General features: G+C 39.8%; 1 long non-coding RNA gene across 1 annotated transcript; it reads left to right on the top strand.

Moving 5' to 3' along the window:
* Positions 1–351: 351 nt before the first annotated feature.
* LOC120322960 lies at positions 352–20,558 on the top strand. The gene is made up of 2 exons (XR_005562954.1): positions 352–623; positions 13,705–20,558. It is a non-coding gene; the product is annotated as an uncharacterized LOC120322960 (long non-coding RNA).
* Positions 20,559–21,876: the final 1,318 nt, after the last annotated feature.

Here is a 21,876-nt window from a genome sequence, read left to right as displayed (position 1 = left end):
CAGTCTATGTGTAATGACTAATTGGCTGTGTTTTCCCAGCTATTTTATGTTTCTTTTGCCCTGGTTACAAGTCGTACTAAACCAGTATATCCACAGGGACCTATAGACAGCCAGCACTGCCAAACGATACGCAGCATTCCCCTTTCTCTCTAAGTGTAAAACATTTACAAGTAAATTTACAAATGCATTAAGAACATTTCCTCCGTTGGCTGTTAGTGTTTATTTCTTCCCCTTCTCCTCCCGGGAGCAGACACCTTCCAGACCCTTAACTTTCACACACTGCTCTCCCGTTATTTGCCTCCTTCCCCCCCCCCCCCCCCCGTCTCTCCCCCCCGTCGCCCCTTTCCCTCCTCTCCCTCCTCCTCCTTCTCCTTTTCCAGTTCAGCGGCGCAAATTTCTGTTTGTGCCAGTGGGGCGGCCTGGCGAGACCGCAATTGCTCTACCCCACAGATTGACGAGCCCTCAGATGCCGATTTACTGTACATGGCAGCCACGCTGGAGCCGCGGCACATCTGGAGTGGAGTAAGCTTACTCAGAAACAGGGGCCAGCTCCAGCCGGAGCCAACGGAGCTGAGCGCGGCGCTGAAAGGCAGCCCTCCTGCCTCCCCTTCCCGCCTCCCCGGGTACATTTCCTAATGTAAACAGAGGCCAGGGGGGAAGGACACAGTAACTCTTTGCTGCGTGTTTGTCATTTCATGTTCTTTATCTGCTTGAGGTCAAACTGGAGCTCTGGAAAAACAGAAGCTTTGCTTTTATTCTAAATAGCTGAAAGCCAGCGCTGCTGAAGGGGGGGGGGGGGGGGGGGGGAAGGAAAAAAAAAGAGTTTGCTTTTGTGTTTATTTGTTCCACTTTATGGTAATTTAAGGGATAATTTCATTATCTGCAGTCAAATTGAAAACAAGCTGTTGTCTATGCTAATGATATCAGCATATTATTTTATGTACAGTAGGCGTGGAGCTCTTTAAACCACAAGTGGACTGGATTTCTGCTTACAGCTGTACTACTTTAACATTTTTTTTATAGTCACAAAATGAGACTTTCCTTTTATTATCTGGAAACAAAAAACATTATGGATGGCTGCTTTGTTTTACAAAATGGTGAATACCTTTCAGGGCCCTGTGCCAGCCTGCTGTCTCACAAATGCATCTTAGCTATGTTACTGCAACGGAAAAGTGTGCTCGTTCTGGGGCCGATATGCTGATTTTATAGTCCAGTTTGCTGGACTGATGAATTTTAATCTCTGTAAAGAAGTAGGAGAGATTTTTGAGGCATTTACTGACTGTCAGCAATCTGGAAAAGAACTCTGTGATTCTTTACAAGTTTTATATAATTTTTATTTCTTCTTTCTAATAGCAGAATGATACAGTTTATAGGTTAGTTGTTCAAATGAGATTAAAATCATAAAGATGCAATTTAAAATGGCTTTTCCTACTCAGTATTCCTTACAACTCCATGAATTTTACAGTGAATAAAGGAGAGAAAACAAACCTCAGAAGACATTGCTGCTGATAACATACTGATGCATACTGTGTTGATTTAGCTGTCTTTAAAGACTATAGTAAAAGTCTTATTTAGATGAAAGCAGTGGTTTAGCCGATATGGAGACTATTGAACAACCTTGCTCAGTAAATATATGAATAAACCGCTGCGGGTCAGCCCCTAAACCATTTTTGTCTGCAGGAGTAGAAAGTCTTGATCAACACATGGTTTTCTAGGGATGTTGTTTCACTGTCGCCTCTCAGTTCACAGGCCATGCTAAGTATTTTAGCTTTCTGGTGGACTAAATTCCAGATGAGTAAGTTGCTCCCATGAGTGTCAATGAAGGCAAACTTATCTATCATGTAGGAAAACTTGGGCTGGGCAGCAAGTGTGGCTGGGCAGCAGTTCTTGTACCATTGTACTTCAGAGTTTCAGCAGTGCATTCCCCACCCCCTCACAGGGCTCTTATGATTGCTGTTGTATGTTCTATGTTGATATACCATAATACTTATGTAAGAGATAGCAATATAGGTTTCATATTTCTGTATTACTGTTTTTAATGGATACTGTTTTAGTTGATTATAGTAATTTCTTCACTAAAAAAAATTTGTGTTTCTCTTACTTTCATAGTCCTTCAGATCCCAGTAGGAAGGGGCCAAAACTCCTCATAAACAATGTTGGCCAGGTCTCAGCCTTCTCACCAAGGAAGTAGTGGGCATTACCTCCTTGTGGCTGCTTAGAAACCACCTGGGGTGAAATTCAGTAAGGGGTGGACTGTTTGCATGGCAGAGGTGTTGGTCAGCTTGAAAAGACCGAATTGCACATCTCCAAGGTCTGTAATAACCTTTCTGTGCCTGAAATCAGAAGCAGCACCATGGGTACAGGGACAAATACAGGGATGCTATACCATTTTGCATGATCTAGGTGATTACTGAGGTAGATAAAATGGTTTCTTTGGGGTGAAATGATTTATTTGGAAAAAAACACATGTCTACACAGAAAAGCTGATGAAACCAGTCTCAAAAGCAAAGCTGTTTGGCAAATTTCAGAGAGACCTTGGCACTTGACTGAAATCTAAACTTTTTTCAGGGACAGCTGGATTTTGGCTAAGTTCTTCTGCAAGCCTGCAGGGCTCTGGCTGGCAGACCATTGCTCAACCTTCCGACTGGCAGGGTACAGGATTGATGGCCTGTCATTGCCGGATGGCCCACCAAGTAGTCTACCTTTGAACTAAAGACCTCAGGGCTTCCAGGTTTCAAAACTGGGACAACACTTATTTTGAAACTTTTTTTGATATCTTTTGGTATGCATTGGAAATATTTTGATTTCAATGAATTACCAAATCCTGACCCCAAAAAGTGTTCCACAGGAGTTTTTTGAACAGCTCTATTCCAGTCTTAAGTTTAATGACCCCAAGGGGAAAAAAAAGTTTCTCCATTAAGTAGAAATAAACCAGAATCCAGTGAATGAGTCTGAAGCAGGATTCCTCTGACCTCTCCTTACCGTAATCCCACTGGTGGTGTCCTTGGTCCTCCAATAGACTGGTCTGGGCCCAGTTACACAGTTCTTGTCTTAATTTTAAATGTGATATCCTGATAGGAATGGTTTCCCTCCCCCACTTCCCCCCTTTCCATTTAGTGCACGTTTGAAATTGATTCAAACTCCTTGTTTTGCACTAATGCCAAAACTATCCATGAGGTCTCGAAACTAAATCTTCTTGGTAGATGACTACGCATCCTACTGATTATGCTATTGTTATTATATTAATAGCATATTCTCAAACTAAGGCAATGTGCAGGTGCAAAACTCTCATTCAACAGTACATAACTCTTTCATCTGCCATTTCTTGCCAGTAGATTTCCTGCCCATATGAATGTTTCTTGTGAAATTTCTGGAGAATAGCTGTTGGAGTTTTGCCAAATGTAAGAAAACAAATACACAAACAACCCCTTTCCAAAACTCAGCAATCTCCCCCTTTCCCAGTCCTCTCTTTTAGAAACTACTATTTCATAGTAGATGTTTTACATCTAACAAAAAATACCAGTTGTGAAAAAATAAGCAGTGTGGATTAACGTAGCAAAGGTAAAAGTAAAAGCTTTACTAGGGTGGTGCCAATAATGTCACCACAGAATGCCTGTGTATTGGTATGCCCTTTTGGTTCACGTGGGTGCCTCACTTTAAATATGTGCCCTTGCCTGTTCTTACTCAGTCATTCACTCTGTTAACACTTCTTCGGAATCCTGTCCAGATATATTAGGTTTAAAAGACAATTAGCCTTGGCAAATAATATTCAATTTTTAGAGAAGCCTTAACTCAGTGGGGTTTTTTTAGGTAAACACAACTTTGGGATCTACACACATGCTCAAACAGTGGTGAAACCTGTGGACTCTCATTCACAAACTATATTTATTCCAGTAGGCTTCATGCTTTGTGACCGTCATCCAGAAATGAAGACAGAAGAGCACTTTGAGAATCTGAGGGGATTTAAGGGTTTGAAAAGTGTGTCAGTAGGTGTTACTCTGAAAAAACATATGTGTGTGGGAAAAGGGCAGTTACACTAACCCAGCTATTAGCAGTGTACTTTAAAAGGCAATAGATCTCTTTAACATCTAAATAAATTGAGAATTCTGCCTAGAAGTAAAAAAGGAATTTCCAGTTTCAACTGTGTTATTTCCTCTCAGTGTGATTATTTACAGTATATCTCTTTCATGTTTTTTTGCAAAATGTTATTGACATTTGAATGGTATTTCAGCATAAGATTATGACAGATGCAAAAGTGAAACACCAACATTTGTAATATTTTTGACCCCAGGATAAACTGTAAAAAATTATCCTATTGTACTTTCTTTGCTTGCTTTCGGTGTTTTGTTTTGTTAAAACAGCAAAGGATTCATTGAACTGGAGCCTACCATTTGTTATTGGCATTTCTCAGAAGAGTAAGAACAGTCGTCAATTATATATTTTTCCAATAAAAACATGAACTCATTATGTAAATGTTCAGATTAGAATTCTACCTCAAATATATATGTATCCTAAAAATAAACTACAATAAGTGTTAGACTAAGCAAAAATGAAGAACAGCAAAAGAATAAAGTCGATGAAAAAAGTGAAAAAAAAAAAGTAGAAAACCACAACAATAAAAAATGCAGGCATTAAGTAATATAGTGGGTATGAAAAAAAAGAGCTTCAAGATGAAGTTATGAGAGAGTCAAGGGAAACTATCCACAAAATTGTTGCAAAAGCAGAATTTATTTTTACCTGGCAGGTGAAGTTGTGATCACAGTCACTGCAGTCAAGTCAGGTGTCCTGAAACACAACAAATAAAAACCAAGGGCTTTTAAATACGCAAGATTAAAGAAAGATTCCAATGAATTTCAGTGATCATCAAATGATGATTTAATAACTGTGTCAATAACTTTTTTCTCTATTAAGTTTAAATTGAGTTATACAAGTAAGAATTGCAATGTTGTAAAGAATTATCCCCTTCTCTTCTGAAGCAAGAAATGAGAGTTGGAAGCTCTGTTTATATGAGGGAGAATCTAATATTTGGGATCAGATTTGTGTTTTGAACCTCTCTAAAAGGAAGATGCATTTTGACTGGGGCTCTAAGGTGGACCCATCTCTAATTCTGTTGTCCCCAAACTAAGAAAGTATGCTGGACCTCTTATGCAGAGCATGATTGAAATCTGTGAGTCTAAATTATTCCCGTAAGTGAATTTGAAGAAATGTGGTGCTTTTTAGTAGATTCAGCCCCATGACAGGACTCAGTTGTATCTTTAGGTGAACACATACACCTAATCACTAAGGATTGTACAAGTGCAACAGTTGGCAGACAGGGACTTTTTATTTTTCATTAATTTCTTAAAGTCCAGTTGTAGTATGAGTATGTTCTTCATTAGTAACAGCACTACTATATTGCTTTTCCAACAAAACTTGCAAAATATTACATTACTTTTTGGTCTACTGAACTGCTGAACTACTGAACTGCCAGTTCCTAACAGAAAGGAGTTGTAACTGAATCGCTAGTAAAAGGGGCAGGAAATTAGATAAAAGGGTAGCACTGGTTTTACATGCGTAAATGAAAAGATGTTAGCTTCAAATATGTAGCCTTTCAATATATTTTCCAAATCTTCAAAAGTGCCTGACTTTTGTTATTGAAATGCTGCACTAAATTTACTGACCATGCTCCTATGTGTTGCAATGGCTTAGTTCATGTGAACAAAAATTAAGGTGAAAATTTCTTATATCCTGATAGGCACTGTGGTGTCTTTGAAAATTAAAAATCTTAGGGCTTGCATGATTGCAGCATGATTATTGAACAAACAAAGTTTTTTTTTCTGGTAAGTACATAACAAGACATTATTTGGAAGGAAGCTAGCATTATAGCCAGATAAATACCCTTGCTCATGCTGCCCAGAAAACTGTGGTAGGAACAGTTATTGAAACACATATAACAAACATTGTGGAGAGAAGAACCTTTTGAACCTCCTTCTTTCTGGTAGGGAGGAGGAGTTGTAAAAGCAGAACGGGCTATGTTGGACGGGAATCCTCCCACCTAGCTTTAACCACCTGTGTTAAGTGTACCCATTTTAGGTTTCCTTTACAATCAGTGGAGGATGAGAGGTCTCCAGAAGGTGAGATGTATTTTGGCTTCGCATTGTCAGCTGCTGGAGTGCCTCTCTCCATTGACTGTAAAGGGCACTTAGGGGTCCTACAGCCCACGGGTGGCTGCTCAGATTTAAGTGGGATGAAACTGGGCCATCCAGTATACACTATAAATGTAAGACAGATAATTACAGAACTACATAACAAATGGAGTTCTTGGTCCCATTTAGGGAAACCCAAGTTAAGCTTCTCTAAGGCCAAAGTCCACTGCTAGGAGGGGAGGAGAAATAGGAAAGAGAATGCATCCTGGGTGAAGAAATAAAACATTTTCTCAGATGCTTACTCAATAGTATTGTGCTTCAGGCTCAGGATGTTGCTTCATTGTCAAATGGCTGATCTTTCCTTGTCATGCTTTCCTATTGTTCTCCCTTCCTTAAATAATCCTGGCTTTCAGCTGCATTTTTAATCCATTTAATTCATTTTCAACTCCCCTGAAAATCAGAGATTAGTTTAGTAGATCAGGAATGAGTTAGAAAAAAGGTTGCATAATGGACCTAGTTAAATTACACAGTTGCTACTTGCCTTTGCATAGTAATAACGATGAAGTTAATAGTTTCCACTTTATTTAGCTGCTAAATTCTGTTTTGTTTCAGAAATCAACTCCACTGCAATAACTACATTGTTCTTTGCTCATTAATCTCTATTATTTGTTCTTCTTTGAATTGTTGTGAAGTTTCAGAACATGGGTAGTCCTCTGGCAAACAGAAGAACGTGTTGATCTATTAGACCTTTTAGGCTCTATGATTTAGACAAAATAGTACTATTATAATGGTTTACAGACTTTAGTGGCTCAACTTAGGGCTTCATTGTGCAGTCCACGATATCACAGCAGCTCTTAGGCACAATTCCATTGCTGCAATTTGTTGTGTACAAAAGGTACAAGAACAGCATAGTGCTAGTTATTATACAGTCAGTATTTGTCAGTAGTTTCCAGAACACTACACTTGCAGATAAATAAAAAAATAAGGAGGGGATTACAATTAACATTTGAGGTTAATTTTATTTTCTTTTTAATTTTTTTTTAAATTGCATTCATACAGTATATGCCTTTATGACACTATCTACTACTGCAGACTGCTGCCACAAATTGAATTGAGTCTTGAATCATTACCAGATAGGCAGTAGGAGATACGTAAATAGTTGTACAAATACTGTAGTATTCTTCAGCAAAAGAGCAGTCCAGTGCAACAATTACACTAATACAGATGGGAGTGTTGAAGCAGATTATTCTATCATCTTAATATTTATATAGGTATTCCAATTTAAAGTGAACAAAGCATGACTTTTTTTTCTCTTCATGTGTTTTTAAAAAAATCTTGCAGTTAATATCTCATTAAACATGTAGGGAAAATCTCCCAGGATTTTCCTTTTGCTCTGACCTCACAATCAATAAATTCCTGTGGAGGAAATGCTTTATTTCAGTTTCATCGGTTAGGTTCCCTGCAATCCACAGTTCTCTATCATCTTTTCTACTAAGTGTACACTGAACATCTGATGTTCAGTGGTCATAACTATAATCTCTCTCCCTGTATCTCTTTAATTTGCCGTTTCCTGTGATGGAGCAGCTCTTGACATAACATGTGTTTCATTTAAGATATTCTGTGTTTCGCTCAAATGTATTTGCTGTGTTTGCCCAGTCTTTAGGGTGTCAAAGAACAACAACAACAACAACAAAAAGGCAGCCTGAGGTGACATGTTTGAGCTCCTATATAGAAAACACAGCAGAATAATGTTATTAATTATTTCTATATTCATTAGCAGGACTCGTCTCAATGAAACTACTTACAGCATTTGTGTGCTTTTCAAAACATACAAATTGTGGGAGGTGCCAGGCTTATCTCTGGGACCTGCTGCACTACTGAGTAGCTCTCAGACCATCTGGGTTGGACTGTGGTGTCCCACTGAGATGGTATTGTGCCTCTTTGCCCAGGGAATTTGGACTGGCTAGCAGAAGAACAGATATATGATAGTTTAATGCCCAAAGCTGCAGTCTGCTCTTCAGAGTAACAGCCATTGGGCACACCACAGAGTGAATCTAACTTACTCACCCAGACTGGTTATCTCATCCTTTGTGTGTTTATTTGAATTTGTGGGGTGCTTCCTGGAAAAAAAGCTTTTATGAGGGGTCTGTATATGTTCAGAGTCCTTGCAGTGGTCATCTAACAGAGTCATACTTTTTGTCTCTGAATTCTCAGGAGAGTGCACCCAACTATTTGAGTATTTGTGAGTGGACTCTAACTGCACAAAGATGAATTCCAGTTTAATTAAAAATTTCCTGGATCTTACATGGGCAATATTTGCGTGTTGTCACACCTTCAGTCACAGCTCTGCCTGTATCATTAGTTCAGAACAGCAGTTCAGACTAGCATAACAAATACAGAGTCACTGAATATGGGTTGTCACTGTGGATAGTTTAGTTGGTTTTCTCAGCATTTAGAAATGGTATTTCTCACCTCCTCCACACAAGCCTTTTCATTATCCTGCCAACTTCTTGAAGGGAAAAATAACTTCATCCCTGTTTGAGGTGTTTCAAAAGTTATGTGTGGAGAAACTTGGCTGGTATTTTTTTTTTTAAGGAATATTAGTTAAGGTATGCACTTCATTTCTAAATAAGCTACAATTGAGGAAGCATTTATGTAATCTCTCTACAGCAGGAACATTCAGAAACATTCACATTTGAAAATGTTGTTGCACCAGTACATCTCAAAAGCTACATCTGTGTGAAGAGCTTAATCTTTGGCAAAGTCCAAAAAGCTGTTGCCATGCTTAGAGCAGAATCTCTATTTTAGCATCTGAAAAAAAGATGTTTCTAGCTATCTTAGTTTTCCAAAGTCCTTCTACAGTGAACAGTGTGCAAGTGAGAAATCCTTCCAGTAAAGATGCCTGTAGAGATGTCTGTCTCTGGTGATTATAAAAGAAGCACCTGTAATCTAAGCATCTTCCAGTAGATGTTTAGCTTTAAGACTTAGGAAATTAGGTGAGATGAATCCTTTTGCTAACATTTACATATAAAGCTTCTGTAATGTGGATTCCCAGAACTTGACCTTTCAAGCTTAACCTGATATCTGAGCCAGTGGCTGAAGCCAGACTTCCTGGCATTTCCCACTGTGCTGTCTTGGTGTGAAAAGGCTTAAGGAGTCATTTCCAGAATGAGAACATCTACTTACCATGCTGTGTTCACGTGGACATCAGCACTGCAAATCAGCATTAAGCAAACAAACTCAAAAGAATCACTTAGGCTACTAAGTCTTAGGCCTGTCTTTGACTTTCCACCTATTGAAAACTGTTATTTGTCAGTTTAAAATACAAATGTCATCTTACCTTCTCACCAAAGAGTGGTCCACATGTGATGAGCTGCTTAAAGAGAAACCAGGATTCACGTAAGTATCCATAGTTCTGCATAAGGTCCATACCTTCCCTACAGAAACTTTGAATTCAGTGCACAGTCAACTCTCAAGTTTACTTATCCTGGATTTAATACTTCAGAGTTGGAAAATTCTGTTCAGAAGAAACAAAGATACTACAAAACATCTATGAACCAAACAATGAACTGAATTCCTTTTTGAAAAACCTAGTACACAGGTTTCAGTAGAACACAGGAGCAGCAATGGGAAAGGCATAGCCTAGTGTTTACGAATTATACAAAACATGGTGCTGTGTCAAAAGCAGTAGTGTTAATGGCACATGAAAACAGATGAGTCTAAACTCCAAATAATGCTCAAGAAATAAATGGAAACTCTGTGCATGGGTAGAATTTTGGATGTCATATGAACGTAACAATTACCATTTTATCAGGCCTAAATCCTGCCTTGGTGAACACTGTGTCTTTGGCAACTCTTATTCTCTTTCTTTGTTAGTCTGCTTGCATCTCAGTTATGTCCAGAATTCCCAGTAAAATCAAGATTCTACTATCAAAGCATATGGTCAAAGTCATTCTCTGCCCCAAAGAATTTATAGTCTGAAACTGGGAGAACCTCCAACTTGTTGGAGCTACCCTACTGACATAAAATGATCTCTCTTTTGCTCTGGTAAAATATCCTAAGCATCTACTTAAAAGGTGCTGAGTGACCTCATTTAAACCAATCCTTAGGATTAGGCACACTGTTTGTTTAAACTTTTTTGAGATCCTGAGATACAAGAAGCTTTGGAAGTGCAAAGATTTTTTAACTGGCTTAATATGTTTTTGTGTTTATTTGTAGATGTAGAACTTACGCAGTATAAAATTTGACAGCTAAGACTAGTCATGAAATTTCACCAGGAAAATAAAAACCTGTTAACAATTTGCTGACATTCATGAAAACCCTTAAATGCTTCCAAATCTGCTTCCAGGTATTCACATGCAAGAATCTGAGAATTTTTGCATTGCAAATATTAGCAAATGCTTTTTAAATCATGCTTGCTTTTCACACACCATTTATATAAGAGCTTTTTGAGTAGCAGCAAATTGTAGTCCTATTAAATTTCAGTTCACCTTCACACTGGTACTTGAGTAAAAAATTGTTTTTTGGGGTATTTTAGAGACAATCCAAGAGTACATGTCAACAATTAAGGATCTGAACATAAAGTTGCAAATAAGAAAATATGCTATTAATAATGAATAGGGAAGCTTTTATCTGTTTTACACATGTGAGCAGTTCAGTCAGTTTACTAATCATTGTATTAGAACAGAGAAGACTGTGTATGCCATTTCGCCATTTTTTGAATTTCTCTGTTTATGTGTGAGGAGGGCAGCAAACATAAACAAAATAAAAAATTCACTTTAGCGTCTTTGGTTACTTATCAGGTTTGGATAATATTCTGTTTAAGGCAGCCACTTATTTTTTAAAGAATAATTTTTTTAAAGACAGTAGCTTTTAATTTTGCGATCCTAATACTTCTCTGTGGGTTTATTTCTAGGATATTCATCCTAATTTAAGCATCTGGAGAGTGTAAGCACAAGTGGGAAATGGAGAGAAAATTTTGCCTTTTTTTCTTTCTCTTGCATATATCAAGTTTGTCAAGCCTATTGGTGAGTCATGTCCAGCAGTTTTAATAGTTTAGTCTCATTAGTCATTAATTCACTGGAGATGATAATATTTTTTTATCATTTATGGTTTTGCTTCTTAATGGTTCTGCTGTCTTACCCTAAGGAGTGCAGAATTGGGCCAGGCAGGGAAATAGGAACATTTGCAGTTAATCTGTAAGACTGACTGTTACTCCCTATTACCCCTCATTAGTATCCCTTGCACTCCCTTTTCCTCATCTTTTCCTCATGCCGTCCAGCTCCCAGTCATATGGATCTCTGGTAGGTTCAGTGAGGAGGATGAGCAGTCCCAGTACCCTCAGTGTACAGCTGAAACTGTATCCAGCTCTTGCATCCCAGTGGTCTCTTTGTGGACAGAGGAGGTAGCAATCACACGCACCAGAATCAAAACTGGCTGTTGCAAATTCCCCCTGATGTGTTTTTGTTCATGCCTTCCTAAAAGGTTTGCCAGAGCTTGAAGCAGCCTAGGCATTTAAAATTTAGCTTTACTCCTCTGACCCTGACTCCTTCTCTTTCATTTGCACTGCCTTCCTTTTGGGAATTTCCAGGAAGAATATGGTGGTAGAGTTGTCTATAATCTGTGTATGCACATAAAGTGTGCCTTCATGTTACTGCAGGACCAAAATCCAGGCAGTTGTCTGCTTTAAGTTATGCCTCTTTCTCCTTCTCCTGAAGCTGGACCTGCTGCAGTTTTGTGCCATTGGTGGCCTCATTTTGATCTGCTCTAAACCCAGGCATTGGAGCAATGCAGTTGTGCCAAATAACTTCTGCAAATGCGCTGGGAAGAGCAAGGTAATAGAAAGAAAAGCACCTCTGCTGAACTTCTTTTCCCTCCTCCCATCATTTCTATAAACAACTTCTGATGAGGAAAGTGGGAATTTGGTGTGAAGAGTGGAAAGAAGACATCAGCTTGGAGAGGCAAGGGAGACTGGCAAGGGCGACTGGCAAGGGCAGGAGCTTGGGAGGGGGGTTAGCAAGCCAGAGCCTGGGGGAAACTAGGTCTGTCTGGAGAAATAGAGTACAGAGCTCACAGTAACTGCAGATGTGTCATCACTCCCAGTGGGCTTAGTGGCTCAGGCTTTCTTGACAAAAGGTGATTGCATGCAGTTGCCTAAGGAGCAATGTTAAATCAATCTTATAATTTTCTCTATTTCTCCAAGATACCTTGTTTATTCTCTGTTATTTCATCTCAGAGGGTCTTTTTCATAAGGGCTTGAAGGACACCTTAATTAACAGCAGCAGTAATGGCTGGCAGGGAAGTAGCAGCATGTGTCCCCTTTCCTGCCCTGCCTTTTATTTGGTCAAGGAAGTCACTTGCACTTTCTTTCATCATTCTTCCTACTCTCTCCCTCCCCCGTGTCCTGACTCCCTGCCCAGATTCAAGAGCTTGAAGGTCTGCTGGTGGTAGCCGTGGTGGCTGCAGGGAGGAGGGAAGGGGGGAAAAAGCAGAGGGAGTAAAATAAGTGTCAAGGAATTCATTGTCTGTTCTCCACCTGTTGTTATTCTGGTCCCAATCAACCTGCTAGCCAGGCTGGAGCCAGTGGCCATCTGGAAACACTGCTCTGTTTATAAACTTGGCATGAAGCAGCACTCCCGGGCCCTGACCTCCCACACAAATCTGGAAACAATTAGAGCAAGATGATAGGCAGGCAGGCAGGGAGAGGAGGGGAGGGAAAGAGCGTGTGAGAGAGGAGGCTTCGTAGAAGGGGAAAAACAGACAGAGCGAAGGGGAGCATGGAGAAGGTGGCAAATGTTTCTGAGATGCAAATATTTATGCCCACCTTAAACGACCGCTGGCTCATTAATTATTGCCCTTGCCAAAACAACTTTTTTTTTTTCCACGAAGGCTAAGGCACGCCTCTTTGCTTCCCGCAGCAGCACAGGTTTTCCAAATTACATTGTATGTTTTACACTGCTAAAAGTTTGACTTTACAACTCTTAGGAAATTGAGATGGGTCTGTTAGGTACACATGCTAAGACTCATACATGTTCTGTACTTGGTGGTATTGAAAACTGGAGTCCAAATATTGCAGCTCCTACCCATCTCTACAAGGAGTAATGTCTTTCTCTGCTCCTCACACCCCCCAGTATGCTGCTTTCCAGAAAGAATGGCTGCCAGTCTCCAGCTCTCTGGAGTGTGGGAGTCATTTGGGCTCAATTCTCTCAAGCCTTCTCTTGCCCCACCCTACCCACCCACTCCTATTGCAACTCATTGTTGTCTTTACTGGGAAGACTGTGCTTTTCCTGGTCAAACCAGACCTTCAGTCACTGGGTTACTCCCTAGCTCCTCTTTGGATTTTGGACCCTTTCCCAGCCCTGCTCTTGCCGTGCAGGTAGGCAGCCTGCCCATCAGCAACCTGTTCCAGTGACTCTCTTGAGGAGAGTAAGGAAGAGCCACATCTCTTCACAAAACAAACCCATGCATTTCACTTTCTGGATACACGGTGTGGGCAATCCTGTCTGTTCTCTGGGTGGTTTTAACATAGCTAATAGAGATGCCAGTGTGTTAATTCACTTCTCATAATGTGTCCTTTCAGTGCAAGAGCTGCAAGAGCGAGTCCTGCCTGGTTGAGACAAACCGGACATTCATTCCTGCTGGCCTGCCCAAGGGAGGATACCTTTTGGCTCACCTGACAAATCTGCTACTAACACATCCTGAGAAGTCAAGTGTTGTGTTTCAGGTGCAATAAAAACATGGCTCCTTCGTGGTGTGAGGAACTGCTCGTGGTGACATTGAATTTCTCTCAGAGTGCATCTCAAGAGATCCCTGTACTTGCACTAGGTGTGGCCCTGGCAGCCACGGTCAGAGCTGCTGCTGGGGCAGCAGGACCCGAGCCAGTGTGGCATATTGTGCAGTATAACCCACATCTTTTCATTTCCTCAATTTTCTTCACGCACCAGTCCTAGTATGCCTTGCTTGTGAGGTACATTAAAGGTTTATCTGCCCTGTAATTCAACCATAAAAAGCTACAGCTCAAAATGCCCAAGATAATTTCTTCCATGATGTTGGACTCACCTCTGGTGTGTACCTCTGGGCAGCCTTTTGCCCATTGGTCTCACCAGAGTGAGTGGTTTGCCTCAGCTATTGTGTGCTGGCGACAATACAAGCATGGCCCAAGTAAGACCAAGACAACTGATAATGCTTTAATGCATAATACCAGCAGATCAGAAATGATCAACTGCAAGATGAGGGCTGTTTGATTTTCATGGCTCCTAAGGAGTGGTATGTTATGAAGTGGTGGTTGTGGTTTGATGGGGGAACTGTTCTGAATGCTACGGGAAGCGCACAGGGTCCACTCTGCTTGTGTCATGTATAACAGTTTCTCCATTATCTGATGCTGATTTTCCCTCAAATGGTGAGCTATCTTCATTGGATACACACATAGTATTTGTGGACTTATTCTACGGTGTTTGAAAGTCTTTTGAAAAGTGCTTAAAAAGACTTTTCCTCTCCAAGGGAGTTCAGTGGTTCAGACTCGTTAATCTGAATAAAATATTGCTATCATAATTAGTGCTAATTGGCAGCTTTGTTTGCAGCCTCATCAGAGTCAGTGATTAGCTAAACAGAGGTTATAAATACATGTCTTTACTACAGATAAATAAAGGGCTTTAAGGTCAACTACTGCTAAACCAGCACTTTTCAGAGCACTGTGTTCATGTACTGCCTCCTTCCCTTACCAGAAATTTGTGTTTCACAACCACTGGTTACTTTTCTCAGATTTGCAGTAAGCATCGAGTTATTACGTTAATGTCTGGTATGGCTGTTTCTATGCTGACCCACTAAGGAACACATTTTGTTTTGACATGGCCTTGGAAACTTAAAGGAGTACAAAATGCACAACATGTAGGCATGTAAAAATAAATACAGGGAACCCACCAGACATGAATAGCAAGGAGGCTACAAGCAATTCAGCCATAGGGCTAAGAAACAAATGGTTTCTTTATGTGGCTCTGGCTGTTCGGTAGCTGTACTTCAGAGCAATGTAATGGGTTTTAATGTTCATAAAAATGTTCAATCTGGTAAACCAATTTTTAGACTCTTACACAGTCTTGTTGAAATTGGATTCATTTGAACTGCAATATAAAATATTATGTTTACTTAACCCTTGTAAACTGATCTCCTTTGTCTTCACAAACTTGCTGGGCAGTTAAGGACCTAACATTCCTTCCACAGTTAATAAAATTGTGCATTTTTCTCTCTATTCATAAATTTAATTACGGTCAGACCTGGTTAATCAACATCAAACTTTTTTAATACTCATTCTTTTAGGTAGCTTTGGATTGAAAAATACATATGAAGGTCATACACTGAGACTTTGTATATTATTCAGGTTCCAGAAGTCTGCTTGGATTTTTTCTGTGTGCAGCCCTGCAGATAGTGCAACTTACATCAGCTGAGGGCTGATTACACCTATCATGCAGATAGGTATAATATCTGCATGATAGGTATAGATATTATCTGCATAATAGATAAATAATGTCAGAGCTTTGCTCTTTATAAAAGATGATAATCTCTTTCTGTCCTCATTTTTGAATAAAAGTCCCACTGATGTGAATGGCAGTTAACATTCAAAGCTGTTTCTCTGTTCTTCTCTCTACCCATTTCCTGAATTTTCATCTGTCTTACGCCAGGGTCCCTGGAGATATTTCATACAGGCATTTCTATGTTACTTCCAAATGGGCAAGAATAAACTGCATTCCATATGGCCATTAGGTAGCCTTTTTGCTACATGTATATTGCATTTCCCAAGGCACTCAGGATTTACAAAAATCCTTGAATGGTACAGTTGATGTTGATCAAAGAGCCCGTGATTCAAGAATTTATGAAGAAAGATTTTGAGGTTTTCTGTCTGAAATTTTGCAGGGAATACAGTGGCTGGAGTAGTGTTTAAAAATCCTAAAGATTTTACTGGAGTTAGCTGGTCAGTAGGAGTGAAATCCCTTTACAGCCTTAAAAGACGATATAACTTGGTGTGCACGTTTGTTAATTTAACAATGAATGCCTTGCACTTGGTTTGCATGGATTGTTGAGCTCCTGGGGACCATCTCACCCCACTTTCAGTGTGGAATATTAAACAAAGTACAAGATTAGAATTTTAACTAAAAGTGAATAGTGAAAGGACATAACATGCTGCAAGCTTGGCTTTCACCTCAGAGCTGATTAATGACCACAGAAGATAAATGGAAAAGGTCAAACCTATCAATTTTAAAACACAGAGCAATTACAGAGCTGCCATTTCTTAAGTTCAAGCTTCCTGCTACTATAAGTCCTGCTTGCAGTGGCTTATGCTGAATGGTCAGTAAGGCTTATGAGAGCACTTTGCATAAAGCTGAATTCTATCAGGGCTACTTTTCAGCTGTGAATCAGATACACTTTTGCGTGTAAGCTCAATATTCTGATACTACTAGGATAGATGTGAAGCTGTGCAGGATTTAAGCAAAGCACCTACCATAATGAGGAAAGAAAATATGAGATCCTTTTATGTGTAAGCCCCTACGTTTGTAATTTACAGAAGATAGCTTCATCTCTTGGGAACCATCTGTATTTCATTGGGATGCTCTTTTCTACCCAGGTTTATGACATGACTAATCGAAGCACTGGGAGATCAAGTGCCTCACTCAAGGTCACAGATCATTTTGGTAGCTCTGTCTCAAGCCTAGAGTTCAACATGACTGACTTTGTGATAACACAGCCCCTGTGAACTCCAAAACTAAAGGCAATACAAATAACTGTGTATGGCGTAATCAGTAAAATACTTTGTTGTTGTCGTTGTTGTTCAACATTCCCTTTTAAAAAAATATGTGGAGAGAGAGTACATGAAGAGTGACTAGGAAGGGAGTAAGTGAAAGAAAACAGTGTGTTCTGTACTCATAAAACAGTAACAAGGACTTGTACAAACTGTATTCATGCCTAGAGCTTGAATGTTTCAAAGTTGTTTCTACAGAGTGCCTTGTAATCACTATCCTCAGCATCCTGTTTAAGAGAAGCTATTAACTGCTTGCAGTACTTTCCTTCTATTTTTCAGTAAGATAATATGAGGCAAAGGCCAAGAGCTAATGTCAGGTTCTGTCCAAAGCACTTTTTTTTTTTTTTTAAGAAGAGGTCTGTTAGTCGATATTTTTGAAGTGGCAGAAAGGAAGCACCGGGGCAGTGTCCTTCCTGGCTCCGCACAGCTTCCTGCGCGCTTCCCTGCCGAAGTGTTAGTCAGAACGCTGCAACAATTCATGCTCAGCCTCCCACGCCATCGTCTGCCTGGCTTTGATTTTCTGAACTTGTACAATCGACTGATGGGTCTGTTCTCTGACTTAATGATGAGTGTACAGGTGGCAGAGCAAAGAGCCAGCAGAAATATCTTTGTGATTCAGAGATTGTGAATGATCTCTGTGTGTGCGTCTCTGAATACACCTGCCTTTTAATGCTATAGTAGACACGGTTGCGTAATGTACCCAGATTAAAGTCTACAGGGCTCTTGGATAAACCCGTTGTGGTTAAAAAAAAAATAAAAAATTAGAGTTGACTGCTGACTAAAATGCTTTCACGCGCACTTTTCTCATATCCCTGGTGATGAACTCTCTCCAGACTTCTTCCCACCTGTTTATGGCTTGGCTCTCTGGATCAGGTGCTGTTCCCATTGGCACCAGTGCAAATCCAGTTACCTGATGTAAACTAGAACCAGTTGGGCAGCTCAGGCTTCACATCGTTGTAGTCATTGTGGAGCCACAAGTTGTGAATGGAGTGATGTCTAGCACCATAATTTCCCGCAAATGGTGAAGGAGTCGCTGATTTTGCCTGTAGCAACAGCTGCTGAGAAAGGGAAGAGAAAAACCTCTGCAAGAACAGGAGGAGATAACAAAGGCAGTGTGCAGTCAAGAGTCAGTCAAAGAATCATGATTATCTTTGACTATATGTTCACTGAAAGAAACAAGCTTTTTGTTTTTCTGCCTCTTGTGGGTGTGCCTTTTATCACATGTCCTTTTTTAAAAAATATAACCAGCCTTTTTCTTCTCCCCTTTCTATTCTAATGGTATAGCTATTAGTGGCTTCATCTTAAGAACTAGTGTAGTAATGCAGTCCAATCTTCATTCTCTCTCAACCTTTTTTAAGTCCTTATGCTAATTTTGTGTTAAGCCCAAACTGTCTCATCAAAGAGAGCCCCACTGTTCTGACTTCAGTTGTCTCTGTGGTGAGAAACTTGTTTTTACCTTCCCATAGCTGAATGCATCAAGGAAGGCTAATACAGAGCCTCTCAAGAAACCAGTAGGCTTTTACTTTTCTTTAAGAGGACAGAGGATAACAGAGTTTGGGAAAGTTATACCCAGCAGTAATAGCGCTAATCCTCGGCACATTTATATCTGCTGTTCTAAGGGATCATACTGCTCTGCACCGTTGGGAGAGAGTGCAGGTAAATGTTTAGTGAGAAACTAGATATTGAAGCAAGAGATATGAAATGTTATGAGGACAAAAGGATTCTGCTGTTGTCAGAAACACCTGGTTCCTCGGATCAGCCAGGGTCAACGAAGCCACCTATGTTATCCTGCCACATAGATATGAAATATAGAATAGAAAGACATAGCAATTCCTACGAGATGACAGTTATTAGCACCTTCTCCATTACCCTGTTATTAGCTTGCCTTGCTGTTAGCAAGTCAGGCTCTATTCATGCATTTCAATAGGAATGGCTTTGTAACCAAGTTCTGCAGATGACTCCTGTAGTTTTGTGAGAATTAACTGTTATGTGACAGGAAACATTAAGAGTGGAGTGGATGCGTTGATGTACTCAATGATTTTACATTATTAAAATATTTGCTGTGCAGCTGTTTAACCAGATTTGTTGCTGCTTTTTGTTGTTATTGTTGTTGCTGTAGTTCAGTTCCTTATTTTCATGTCAGTTTTGATACAGCCAGAAAACTGCCCACATTGTTTTTGTACTTGGAGCAGTTTATTGTGTGTTTAGTGTATTTCCAATGCAATCTAAATGTTTGTGTTATTATAGTAGCTCTGACATGTTCACAAATAATATTATCTGGGATTTGATGAGTAACAACTGTTGATGGAATGCAAACTTGACCTGTATTAAAAAAAAGTTTCTTCCAGCCATCTTGGACACTAAAGCCTGTCTGGTACATCAACTTACTTTTGTACTCAGCAGCTGCTTTAGGTAGATTTACAGTAAGCCATGAAATGGAATCTCAATGAAGTGAGTGCCCACTCTGGGCCTAAACTTTTACATTTTGTCCCTCAGATTTTTAGCAGGAGACCTCGCCCACTCTATATCTGCTTCATCTACGAAAATGCTTCGCTTTTTTGCACAATATTGGAGACATATGAATCTGACAAATTACATTTGCTGTTAGTTTAGAAGAAATCTGTGAATATTGTAAATGAAAACGTGTGGATCTGTTTTACCGCTTTGTTCATGATTGTGTTATGTACCTTTACACAGTGGATGGTAACTATCAAGAAATCAAAACTGTATTTTTTATTGTTATTTATGTTCGCTTTTCATTATTTCAAGATAAAATTCTTCTAGTGCCCCAAGATGCTGATGGCATATGTAACACTAAAAGTCTACATTTGTCTTTTATATTACTATTTCATAATCCTAAAGATGTTAACACAAGGTTTCTTGGAATATTTATTAAAAAAATAGCCACTCTGCAGTACATACGTGACTGTGTTTTGTGGTGCTAAAGAATTTCTCTGTATCCTATTGAGGAAAAATGGTAGAAAAATAAAACTAGGAGAGAATTCACCTGCTTCAGCTCTCTGACCCAAGGCTTCTCATCTTGAGTATTCCTGACAGCTGCCTGTGGAAGTCTTTGAACTGTTTGGTACTGTACCATAGGACTTCCTGATTTTTTTCAATTTGCGTTAGTTTAGAGGCATCCCTGTTACTTTTAGGTTAAGCTGTGCTCTGCTTGAGAAGGCCCTGGTGCAGGGGCTTGTTCCCAAGATTTCTCATTGTTGCAAACTGTGGCTCAGCTGTGCTGTAGCTGCCATAAGCTGCTGTCTGCCCTTGCTGCTTTAAGCACTGTAATGGTTAAAACTTCTTCAAGGCAGTCTGTGGTTTAGTGGCAGGACCTGATAGTTTGTGACGACACACAAGTGTCAGTTTGAGAGGAGCTGTTCTGAGGTCGGCTGTGGTAAGAAGGTCACTCAGACGTAATGTGAACATAGCATCTACCTACAGCTACCTACAGAATAATATGTATTTTGGGCTTTTTCTTTCAATCTACTCTTTAATTTACTTTGCTGTTGCAAGACAGTAAAACCTTGCTTTTTGTTCTTTGGTGTTTATAGGTTGCTGCAAAGACGTAATGGTAATATTTTTTACAAAAGGTAACAGTTGTCATGCTTGTAAATCAGAATAATAAATCATGAAGTTTCTTATTTCTTTTTGGTGGGCTATTTCTGTCTGAGAGTTGCATTCCCTGTTCACTAGAAAAGACAGGTTTCCTGACCACTAAACAGCTTTTCCGCTTCATGTAAGTTGACACTTGTGTTTGCAGCACCAGAAACAGTGAAATCAACCAAAAGAAGTCAGGAGGGTTTTTTTCTTTTTTTAATGGTCTGTAAGGCACAGATAATTTATGCATCATCATCATCATCATCAGATTACATAGGAGTTTTGTTTCCTCTAGTGCAAACCAATTTCTTGAATGCTGAAATAAAATCCCTATTTCCAGCAATACTCAAGACTTTCAATTTTGCTTCTGCTGCCTCAGGAGATCCTCCTTCATGGAAAACTGATGGCAGGAGACATACATTTTCCAGAAGTTTTCTGCTGCCTTGTACAGCTTTCATACATGCTGCTTAAGTGTAAATTCATTTATGGAAGGTTTGCTATTTATTTCACAGGTGATAAAAGACTTCACCAGAGGTGAGATTTGACAACAGGAATCTTAGAAGATTGGATTTAATGACATTTTTTCACTCATTAAAATGAAAAGATTACAGTGCAGTTGTCTGAAGACAGAGTAAAACTTAATCCCTTTCTGCTACCTGTTTTGTTGTCCCCAGAGCGATTCATCCTCAGCCCCCTCTTCCAAGGCTAAGGATACAAAAGAGGTGGCCCTGGGATGTGATACTAGAATTGGGCTTGAAGTGGGGAGAAGGAGCATTTCAGGAGAAAGAAATTGCTTCATGAGAACTGTATTTGTGAGTTCTTAAACTATTTGTGTTCCCATCAGATCTTGCTCCTTCATGATTCAGATTCTCCCCTGGCTTAGTGCTGCAGTGAAATCATACTTCTGTGCTTCTGACATTACAGGCTGTTGCCAGCATAGAAATGATTGTGATAACACAAACCCACCAGGGATGGGCAAACTACTTCAATAAAAATAGCAACTGTAATGAACCTCAGCCCAAATTTTGAACTCCCCCCTGCCTTTTTTTTTTTTTTAAGCTGACATGATTTTCGTAAGTACCTCCCTGAAATTAATCATGTGGACTCTACAGTCTTGGCCGTCTTCACTGATCCAGCTGCTGTCCTCAAATCTGACAATTTCCATTGCTTCCCTTGGGTTAGAGGGAGTGAGTACATTTTGGGGTATACCTTTGACCTGAGGAATGCATGGGATGAGAAGACATCAGCCAGCTGAGCCCAAAAGAAAATGTGCCAAAACTGAGACTCCCCTGATAAAATATAGCTTGGACAGGGGAGCTCTTGGAAGCCAGAGGGAAGGAGCTGCTTTAGGTGCAGGGGAAG

Source organism: Pipra filicauda, unplaced genomic scaffold (assembly GCF_003945595.2).
Source record: "Pipra filicauda isolate LSUMZ 115617 unplaced genomic scaffold, ASM394559v2 scaffold175_size1500280_pilon, whole genome shotgun sequence".
NCBI lineage: Eukaryota > Metazoa > Chordata > Aves > Passeriformes > Pipridae > Pipra > Pipra filicauda.
This window is presented reverse-complemented; position numbering and strand designations above follow the sequence as displayed.